Source organism: Engystomops pustulosus, chromosome 1, assembly GCF_040894005.1.
Source record: "Engystomops pustulosus chromosome 1, aEngPut4.maternal, whole genome shotgun sequence".
NCBI lineage: Eukaryota > Metazoa > Chordata > Amphibia > Anura > Leptodactylidae > Engystomops > Engystomops pustulosus.
This window is the reverse complement of record NC_092411.1, coordinates 138,453,244-138,465,425: the sequence shown is the minus strand read 5'-3', so window position 1 is coordinate 138,465,425 and position 12,182 is coordinate 138,453,244.

Here is a 12,182-nt window from a genome sequence, read left to right as displayed (position 1 = left end):
GAGTAATTTGAGAAAAAACACCAATTATTAAGGTGTATAGTGTCAGATAACATTATTTTGTGTTTGGTGATTGGTATATTTACTACCACCCTCTTCTCGACATCATTATAGGGACCATTCAGCTTAGGGCTTTAGGTTTGTTTAGGTTCTAAATGAAACCTGAGAAGGTTTTTTTAGTGTTTTACTATGTCTAATGTTTTTAATAATGTTAATCCACTGATTAGAGATTAATAGTAATAGATCTTCTGCGAATGCTGAAACACAGATTTCTTGTGTCCCAATCTTCATACTTTTCTTGTGACTTTCCAAGTATTATGAGGGGGTCAATAGAGACATTAAACAATAGGAGGGACAGGGGTCACTCCTTTATCTAGCGAGATGAGGTAAGTGTTACAACCATTCACTGTGAAGGTTGTCTTCACATTGGTGTGTGGTAAATATAAAAAGGATTTGAAGATTGAGCCAAAGTCATGGTAGTTGAGGGTTGTTTCCAAAAGTAGAATACTACATTGTTGCCATACAGTACCAGAAGCATCATCAGGAGGATGGGGCAGATTTATCAAGCTGTCTGAAAGTCAGAATACTTTTAGTTGCCCATGGCAACCAATCACAGCTCCCCTAAAATATTCATGAGCACTGGTAAAATGAAAGCTGAGCTGTGATTGGTTGCCATGCAACTAGAAATATTCTGACTTTCAGACAGCTTGATAAATCTGCCCCATTGAGTCTACAATTGCAAGTCTAAATCCTTTGGTGGATTGGCAACCCTGTATGAATCCTTTTTGAGAGGTGGTAAGGTGGTGTAGTGCTAAGGTTTGGAGATTGTCTGCTAGCATTTTGGTGAGGATTTTAAAATCCCAAATGAGCAGTGAGATGGATCTGCAGGACTGAACCAGAGTGGCATCATGACCTGGCATTAGTAATAAGATAATATTGGCTTCATGAAATTGGTGGACAGAGTGCTCATCTATGTAACTGCACCAAATCAACCACTCAAAAAACAAAAAAAAAAACCTACAAATACTCACCTCTGCTCAGCTTCATCTTGACCCTGGCACTTTTCATCGCTAATCTTGAAACGCCATGATCAGCTAGAAAAGAAAGTACTAATTAGCAGCACGCAGTGCGAGGACAAGATGTGCATGGCCCCACTATGAGAGGCGTGGATTCAAGTGGAAGTCACATGTGCTTGTGTGACCAATGGGTCAGTTATGGACAGTTATATAGTTATGATTCATCCCAGCCCAAGGCCAAATACATATTTGGAGATGGGTTAGCCAGGTACCACATACCTGTGTCTCACTATGTGCTAGCATTCTTGGACACAGAGTTATAATATCTCTGAATGGGAACATATTAAATCTGCATAAATCCCTGGATCACATTGGTACCAGACATGATCTATTTACTGAGACCAGAACCATGACCCTATGACTTCCCATAGAGAAGCTATAACTCTTCCAAGGTTCTGTGCCTAACACCAGGTAGGAGAGCCCAACACCAGGTAGGAGAGCCCTTCTCTGGGTGTGAAGGTAGACGTGGTGCAGCAGCGATTGTGTGCCATAAGCCGCAAGCTGGCTGGAGAAGAAGTTTCCTCCGAGATGCTTGTCGAGCATCAGGATGGTGTTGATGTACTTGATGTAAGCTTTTAGCTTTTCTCTTAAGAGGGATGCAGTACTTTTTACTATATACAGGCGGTCCCCTACTTAAGGACACCCGACTTACAGACGACCCATAGTTACAGACGGACCCTTCTGCCCCCTGTGACCTCTGGGGAAGCTCTCTGAATCCTTTACTGTAGTACCAGACTGCAATGATCGGCTGTAAATTGTCTGTAATGAAGCTTTATTTATAATCCTTGGACCCAATAGAGTAAAAAAATTTTAAACTCCAATTGTCGTATGTGTGTATGCGGGAACCCATCTTGTTGTGCCAAAAATGGCTTACACCTTATATAGTAGCCCTTTTCAATACAGGCGGTCCCCTACTTAAGAACACCTGACTTACAGACGACCCCTAGTTACAAATGGACCTCTGGATGTTGGTAATTTACTGTGCTTTAGCCTTAGGCTACAATAATCTGCTATAACAATTATCACAGGTGTCTGCAATTAAGTTTTATTGTTAATCCTGGTTCTTAGGACAATTCATCATTTTTAAAAATCTATTGTCACAGAGACCAAAAAAAAGATTTGTCTGAGGTTACAATTATAAAATATACAGTTCCGACTTACATACAAATTCAACTTAAGAACAAACCTACAGAACCTATCTTGTACGTATATATTGTATTGTAATTTTAGTATTGACTAATAAAAAATTTATTTTAATTCAATTCTTTTGGTCCTGGGTTTTTGTGGTTTGGCTTATGATTTCATTTTCGGGTGGACTTGTTGTCTCTGTACATGCATTTGGTGCATATTAAATACATTTACAAACGTTGTGTGTTTTGCAATTCTTTTGGTTTGTTCCTCAGACACCATAGTCTAAGTTTGAATGTTTACACCCTATAGCTGTACCACTGTTTTCCTAGGTAGAAGACCGAAGTAATCTGCAGGATTTATTTTATAATATATCTGTATATTAAATGTGAAGTTACATTTTTGCTTCTTGGAGTGTTAAGTATCTTCTATCCAGAAATCTCATAAAGTGAACACACTGCTATAAATAGTCTATTCATTTGGTAGTAACTATGGAGACCACTAGGTTTTGAACTACATCTAAAGGCATATATGTAACAGGCAGTGTTATAAAACGGTAAGACTAATTATTTACAACAATCTGGCTTCATTGCATAAATTTAGTGGAATTAGGTTAAAATATTTTGGTGAAGAATTTCTGCAGAGCATAACAGGACCACAAACTCTAGACACAGACACACAGAGACACTGGCCCTGGATTAGGGAGCCATCCAAAGAGCAACAAATGTGTTTTCTTAAATTTTTAACAAATTCCACACTTTAGAACACTTCCCTGATTGCAGTGCTGTTCTTAGATCAAGCCATAAAATACATAAGAGACAACATATGCAGAAAAGAGATGCTCAGTGAAAACATAAAGAGACTTGTGTGCTACATTTTCAATGTATCAGACAACATTTCTTCCTGTCGCCTGAACCATATTTTGTAAGTTTTCCAGATAGCATATAATATTTTTTTATCACTTTCTCTGAATGTTAAATCATTTATTATTGTGGAGATTGAATAAATATTAGGGGATTGTATTTTTGTTACTTTTCTTCTTTTTCATTTACATGCACAATTGCTATGTTTTTTTTTTTAACTTCCTGTACTGCGAGCACACAGAACTGTTGCTTTTATGCTACAGCACTGGGATTCCTAATGCTAAGCCACTGCATAAGTCAAGGAATACCTCTTCATAACATAAATCCAAAATGTTGTGTGTTTTGAGGATACATTCAGTGAAATAGGGTTATTCCTAAATTATAATTTTCTCCTTTCCTCTACTTTAAAAACAATTTAAAAGCCTAGAAATTGCTCAGCGTGTGAATGAAGCCTAAATATTTTGTGAAAAGCTATTAATTTCCAATGTGTCTTTACTGTATTAATTTGACCAAAGCTACACTTGGATGGACAATTTTAATGAAGAGATTAAAATGACATTAACTATATAGATTAAAATATATTTTTGAGTGAATTAAAATATATTAGTTTAGATTAATGTATTTGAAAGGAACATTTGCTGACAAATAATCTTTGTAAATGTGTTTGAAGAAAATTGCAAATTTCATAGGTTATTTATCCTATGTGCTTCTCCTTGAATAGAAATAGGAAAATACTTTTAATTGTGCACTTTTTTTGGAAAGTCTATTACTAGAAAAATGTAATTGTTGGCACCAAATGTACATAATTGGTGGCTGTTTTCCATATCATCTGTACGTATTTGCATCTGCCTAGTAACAACATTTTTCCTAGATACACAATTGAAACACAAGCATTAATAATTGTTCATTAAAAGTAAGTGGTTACCATACTCAATGTGAAGGAAAGACCAAAAGATGTGTTGTATTAAGTATACATTTGTGTACAGACAGTTTTGAGTTGCACCAGGGGTGTTGATGGCCCAAATCTCAATACATTTGCAAAGAATTTTCCACCACCCACACAAAAAACAGCACTAACCAAATACAGTCACAGGAAACATCTGTACCTATTATGTCCATGAACATTTCTTTCAGCCACACATTGCTTCTGGAAAGTTTATCATCTTAGATCTCACTTTTTCCTCCACCATGGGTCCCTAAGGGCTTCTGCACACAGGATCTAAATGCATAAAATCCTCCACGCAGAATAGCATGTGTAATATCAACTTTGGATTACAGTCATTTTAATATTAAATAGGTTACTGTTTACAGAGTGGGAAAAGATTTGACATGATGTCATTGACATGATCAATGGCTTTCCAGAACATCAATAACTGACTTGTAGCTGATGTACACTAACCAAAATTCACAATGAATCCAAAAGATTTACCTGTGGATCATGTTCAGACTCTCTGTTGCTGCTCATTAAAGGTTTGCTGAGGATCTGATGAGATTTTTCCACTCATGGTAACTAAATAGACAGGGACAGACACTGCACGAGAAGTCTTTTACCTATAGCAACTTTATGTCTCCAGGAAGACACCTGATGCATTTTGAGATGATCTTATAGTTTTTCATATATTTCTTGAATAGGTCATTTGTTTAGGGTAATCATGCCCCCCTATAGATTTCTCTTTTCAAGACTAAATAAAATACAGCTAGTGTTGAGCTAACCCAGGACCTCAAATTTGAATCTGTACTGAACATGGCAGGTTTGGAAGTTGAACATCAGCCAGGCATTTGGGTTTCAGGTTTGGTGTTCGAAAAACCATGTCAAGCTGGTTTACTGACTTTTGAGCAGTCAATGAACCAACTTGAAGCCCCTTAGCAACCATAGCCTTGCCCATTATAGCATGGCTGGGAATTGCCAGGCAGGATATGTGACGGTGCTGTATGAGAGCAGGGTCACATGTCCTGGCACTATTACAGCAAGGAGAGAACTAGGGGCAGACTGCACTTGGAGAGACACAGAGGGAATGAATAGAACTGTAAAAAAAATTAAAATGTCCTTTTTGGGACAAATTAGGGAGAAAAGTCTGTAAGGGACAGATAGAAATAATTGCCCTTTCCGGGCAGTGTGACAGTGAGATAATCTTGCTGCATCATCAAACATCATGAATTAAGGAAATAGCAGCACTTTTGCTGAGATAGTATCATAGTATCTAAGGCTGGAGAATGACACAAGTCCAACCTTTAAAAATTCAACAAACGGTTTTTCCCCATAACCCGTGATATTTTTGCTCTCTGAAAAGCCATTCAGGCGTCTCTTGAACATGTACACAGAGTCCACCATAATAACTTCCTGCAGCAGAAAGTGCCATATGCTCACTGCTCTTACAGTCAAGAATCCTTCTATGGTGATCAACCCAATCTGAGAATTTGCCGGCGCTTATCTTCATTATGTTCTTAAACGGTTTTAAAGCATATAAACGCTTTAGTAATCTTTATATCCGAAGTAGCTTCCCTGCACCGTGGTCCGCGCTCCATGCGTGCGACCACTTCGTATTCAGGCGCACGCACGGTCGTGGAACGAGCCCTCTCTATAGCCAGTAAGTCTTTACTGCATATTGCAGCAAAGGCTTACCAGTAACACCCGCGATCAGTGCTAGCACCGATCGCGGGTGTTTTCACGTCGATCGCCAACGACAATGCTGCCGGAGGCTTCAAAAAGATGGTGGCGCCCATGCGCCGTCATCTTGCCGCGGATCGTCGCTCCCCGATGATGTCACGGGGAGCGGACATCTGTTGCCATGACAGCTTCGGGTCTCACGAAGGCCCGAAGCTGTCTCGTTTTAACCCATTCATTACAATGTGCTAATTGCACATTGTAATGAATGAGGAGGAAAATCCCCATATACTGCCTTTCTGCAGTATGGCAGTATATGATAGGATCGATCAGACAACCTAGGGTTAAAGTACCCTAGGGAGTCTGAAAAATAGTAAAAGTGAAAATAAAATAAAAGTAAAGAAAAAAAAAACTAAAAATTCGAATCACCCCCTTTCCCTAGAACTGACATAAATATTAATAAACAGTAAAAATCATAAACACATTAGGTATCGCGGCGTCCCAAAATGCCTGATCTATCAAAATATAATAACGTTTTTTGACTACGTTTAACCCCGTAACTGAAAATAGCGCCTCAGGCAATTTTTGCCATTTTGAAAAATATTAAAACATTTATAAAAAGTGATCAAAAGGCCGTACAGTCCTAAAAATTATAGCAATGAAAACACCATCTAAAGTCGCAAAAAATGATACCACTCACTGCTCCGTACACCAAAGTATCAAAAAGTTATTGGCGCCAGATGATGACAAAATCCCCCCAAAAAAATTTTGTACAGGAGGTTTGAATTTTTGTAAATGTATGAAAACATTATAAAACCTATACAAATTTGGAATCCCGGTAATCGTACCGACCCAAAGAATAAAGTAGACATGTCATTTGTGGCGCACAGTGAAATCCGTAAAATCCAAGCCCACAAGAAAATGTTGCTAATGTGTTTTTTCACCATTTTCACTGCATTTGAAATTTTTTTCCCGTTTCCCAGTACAGGGCATGGAATATGAAATACCGTCACTATGAAGTGCAATTTGTTACACAGAAAATAAGCCATCACAGAGCTCTTTATGTGGAAAAATAAAAAGTTACAGATCTTTGAAGGTGGTGAGTGAAAAATGGAAGGGAAAAAAACTAAAAAGGGCTAGGTCGTTAAGGGGTTAAGCTGTAAAAAAGCTGTGTCCTTAAGGAGTTAATGAAGACCCTTTGTTTTCTATCACTAATAAATTACTTACCCAAATACACAGATTTTGCCCTAGTCCCAGCAATCTCATTTTATGACTAACCTTTTTTGCTGCAGTGTATCAAACGCTCTGGAAATGTCCAGATATACAGCATCCACAGTTTCCCCCAGATCCAGTCTAGAACTTACCTCCTCATAGAAGCCCATCAGATTAGTCTGACAGGGCTGATCACTCATTTATCTTATCATGATATACATTGATACATGATATATATATATTACTTTCCTTACAGTACTAGTTAACCACATTGGCTTTTTCTTGTTCCTCTTATGCTTTTCCCCATACGGTATGTGTTTCTCACAGGCATTTTTTTCAGGTGCTTTTGTCTTTGAAAACATTGTCGCAATTTACGCCTATAGGCTCCTTAGCTACTGAGAATTTGCCCTCCTTGCCTCGTTCGTTGTTCCTTGCCCCTCCACTCCACTAACCCTATTAGTAAAGCAAAATATAAACTCAATGATATTGTGATCCCTATTACCTAGGTTTCCCCCAACATGCAATTTTGATACCCTGTCAGGTCTTTTGGTTAGGATAAGGTCCAGCAGTGCTCCCCCTCTTGTTGGTTCCAGGCCTAGTTGCAAAAGGTTATTGTCTTTTGTTGTTGACAAAAACCTACCACCTCTGGAGCACCTGCAGAGTACTTCACTATTCTTTGAAGCCTCATCTCATTGACTTAACAGCATTGCCTTTGCTGCCTCCATTATATTTGGGGCCTTATAACAAACCCCTAGTAATATTTGATTATTATTTTTCCCTCCCCTTATCTCCACCCATAGGTACTTTTCAATTGCGTTAGTGATGTCATCTCGCAAGACAGGCTTAAGGGAAGATTTCACATATAAACAAATGCCTCCTTTTTTATTTATACAATCATTTCTAAAAAGACTATAACCATCTGTAATGTCGTGGTGGGAACCCGTGTGATGCAGAACCAACACCGGAACCTAAACTAGATCACTGGACCAGACTCAGAGACAACTTTATTCCATGCTTCTCCTTGCTCTGTATGTAACAACTGCCCCAAACCAGACTGCTCCTCCTCCTTAGTACATCACTGTTGCTGGGAACAACATGCAAAACACATTGGCAGTAAACATATTAGCAGAACACATATAACAACATCACACCATCACTACTGTAGAGTCTGTAGCCCACAGCAAAGTCAGCCCTGTTCTCCATGAACCCGAACCCCTTCTTCCTGCACCAACTTTTGAGATACTTATTTACCTCCCTAATCACCCACTGAATTTCTGGCGTGGCACATGGTACAGGTAGTAATTCAGAGAAACTACCTTTGAGGTCATTACCCTGTGCTTATGGCCAATTACCTCTTACTTTGTAGTCCATGTGCCAATGTGGACCATGACTGCTGGATCCTCACCAGCCCCCTCCCCCCAGTAATCGGACAACCCAATCTGAACCCTAGCAACTGGCAAACAACACACTGTTCGGTATGCACAGTCTTTGTGACAGATTGCTGTGTCTGTTCCTCTAATAATGGAATCTCCCACTACCAGCACTTGTCTGACCTTACCTGCGCTTCAATTCTCCCTCTTACTGGAGCAGACAGTCCCCTGGTTTCTAGAGGCCATGTTTAGTTGCAGCATTGCTAACCCTGAGCCGATATTCCCCTCATCCGCCAATTTATTGGGGTGCACCAGATCAGGACTAGACTCCCTGCAACTGTTCCCTCTACCCCGCCTTCTACATGTTACCCAACTGGCTGCCCCCTCATTCTGTACCTCCATACTTCCATCCCCACGCCCATTTTCCCCAGAGAGTTTGTGCTCCAGAAACAGCAAACTTCTCTCCATATTGTCAATTGCCCGCAGCCTTGAAACTTGCTCATTTAGATCCAGGATCTGGGCTTCCAGATGACCAATTTTACACCATGGTCACACAGATGCACGGCTCATTAGTATCACATACAACAATCAGAGCTGTGTGATATAACGAGCCGTGACCATGGACAGATTTCTGTCTACTGGAAGTAAACATAGAAGCTTTCTATAGAAGGACAGCAAGCAGAGATCTAGAAAATTGGGAGGGATTGATACAGAAACTATACTTGAAAGTTATATAACTTTTTATTATAGAAAGAATAACATGCACTTGCTGAAATGGGAATACCATTTTAAATCCCACTTTTGACACTGCACACACTTAGGCCCCTTTCACACTTGCGTTTTTCACGCACGTTTTCTGAGTGTGCTTTCGACGCGCAGAACTTGCATTGCACTCTGACCCATTGTAACCAATGGGTCTTTTCAGACTTGCATTCTTTTTCACGCACACACGCGCATTTTTTTAAACGCACGTTTAAATCTCGACATGCTCTACTTTTGCAAGTCACGCATGTGAAAAACGCACCATACAAGTCTATGGAGATGCATCAAAAACGCATTGCACTCTGAGACACTTGCAAGTCCAATGCAAGTGCAATGCGTTTTTCACAAATCAATTGCCATAGAAAAGATAGAGCTCAGTCCTGAGTCCATTTCACGCGCATTTTCTGCGTGTGAAAAACGCATTGAAATTGCATCAAAAATGCGCGTGAAAAACTGAGACACTGAACAAACTCTGACTGAAAACTGATTGCACTCTGATGAAAAATGTCAGTTTTTCACTGACCAAACCCTGATCGCACCCTGATCAAACTCTGACGTGAAATGCAACGCGAGTGTGGAAGGGGCCTTAGGGTGAAGACACACATGGCGTTTTTGGGCCGTTTTTACTAAGTGCGTTTTCAGATCGTTAAAAACGCATGCGTTAAAAAATGCATCCGTTTTTTAAAAACACATCCGTTTTTTGAAAACGCATGCGTTTTTGTCCGTTTTTCATTGCGCAATTTCGAAAAAACGGACAAAAACGCATGCGTTTTCAAAAAACGCATGCGTTTTTAAAAAACGGATTCGTTTTTTAACGCATGCGTTTTTAACGATCTGAAAACGCACTTAGTAAAAACGGCCCAAAAACGGCCCAAAAACGCCATGTGTGTCTTCACCCTTAGGATCACTGCACACTCACAAAAAGCTTGCACACTTGCTTTTTCTGCTTGCAATTAAATAGGTTAGATGCCTAAATAAATAAGGCGCTGCTTTGACTGCACCAAAGATCTGGCTACAATCTAGCATATCCCTAGATTGCAGTCTGTATTCATTGAATCTGTTTTTTCAAATAAACAGTGACAGTTTTTGCTAAATCTGATATATTCCTAAATTGTATGTATTTCCTACATCCATTTTTTTTAAATAGCAGTGCCAGTGGCAGCGATATATCCGACTCTGAGCTGATGCTGGCTCAGCTCCAGATCTGAGCCTAGCTGGCATCGGGATACATTGAAACTAACAGCCGACATGCCCAAGTAACACTCGCGGTCAGAGTGGGCCACGACCGTGGGTGTTTAACCTGATAAATGCTGGGTTTCATGACGAATGCGGCATTTAAACTGCCTTCTAGGGGTCTCTTCCCCACAATCGTTCCCACGCGTAGTCTTGGGGGGGCCCCGATCGTTCCTATGGAAGTAAAAAATCCAGTACAGTAAGTTTTTCTACTCCTGCCCTAAAAAAAAGTTCATACATTTTCAACAATAGGTGATACCAACCCCAAAATATTAACACTGGAAAAAGCATCTCATCCCTCATTAATAAATGCCTTCACATGGCCCCAGGTATGAAAAACATAAAATGTTATAGCTTACAAAAGGGACCAATGAGGAAACTAAAATCCTGGCAGCTGCAAGGTGCTCCCTCCATTCTGCGCCTCGCTGTGCGCCCATAAAACAATTAACGGCTACATGTGGGGGGTTTGTATACTTGGGAGAAATTGCATAAGAAAATTGTAAGATGAGTTTTCCCTTTTTATCTTTTTGAAATCTGTACATTTTAGGGCTAAATAAACGTATAGAGACAAAATTTTACCATTCTAAATTTTACCTCTATTTTGATTTAATTACTATAAAATTATTACTATTAAATGACTATTACATTATTTCTGATAGTTTGAGGGGTGCATATTTGAAAATGGGTTGATATGTAGGGGGTTTTTAAATGTTAAATATTTAAAATTTTATTCAAAACAGTAATTATCTTCAAAACAGTCAATTCTGAAAATAAGGAAAAGCGATATTCGATTTGTAAGCCGCATGATATCAAAATAAATTATCCAGACATTTCCAAAATTATGAAAATGTAAAGTAGGCATATGGGAAATGTTATTCAGCAACTTATTTAGGTGGTAAATCTATCTGCCTGAAAGCGCAATGATTTCGAATTTTGGAAAAAAAAATTCAAAAAATTCATCATTGTAATTTTTTTTGTAAATAAACTAAAAATTTATCAGACAAAATGTACCACTAAAATGAAGTACAACATATGAGGAATAAAATCTCATAATCGTTTTAACAAGTAACTGTGTTCAAAAGTTATAACCATATAAAGCAACGCATGTCAGAATACAAAAAATGGGGTTGAGCCTCAAGCTATAAACTAGCTATGCCCTTAAGGGGTTAATAAATGTCACCTTTTCCTACACTTAGCTACACTGGATGCTACACTGGATGACATGAGCAAGCTATGAGGAAAGCTCCTCCTAGTCTTCCTCCAAATCTGGCCCCTTGCTGTAAAGTGGAGTACCTTGCTTCTGTTGGGCCAGCAATACACCCTGCAAGAGAAATGCAGAGTGGCCTGACTTTGGGCTTTGTGTGGTCTTTCTTATTTTTGACATATTTTGGGAAAGCCATATTAAGATTTTTGAGGCTGTCCAGAATGGTAGATCTTTAAAGGTCAGTAATTTTTCAGCGCTTCCAGTCAGGCTTGTTGGTGAGATGTGCAAAGCTTACACTTTTTCTCCATTGTTTGGGGTATAGAAAGGATAACATTTCGCTGGGATGGTGTGGACAGGCTTGGTGATGGTTATAGGGGTGTGACATCCTCCCTTTGCGGGAGACACGTGGCCTTTTCACTCTGTTTCCCTCTGTCACTGTGCTTCCCACCATCTCGGTGGTAGCAGAGGGAAACAGCAGAGGGAGCCATAGTTATTTCCATATTTTTTTATGTCTCATCCACTGTATCTCCTGTTTTGTTTGCCAAGTGCCTGTCATACACATGGTGCACAGATTGTTGCTCGCTTCAGAGACTGGGGTCGCAGTGTACAAATGACACATAGGGGCAGATTTATCAAGCAGTCTGAAAGTCAGAATATTTCCAGTTGCCCTTGGCAACCAATCACAGCTCAGCTTTCATTTCACCAGTGCTCATGAATATTTTAAAGGGGAGC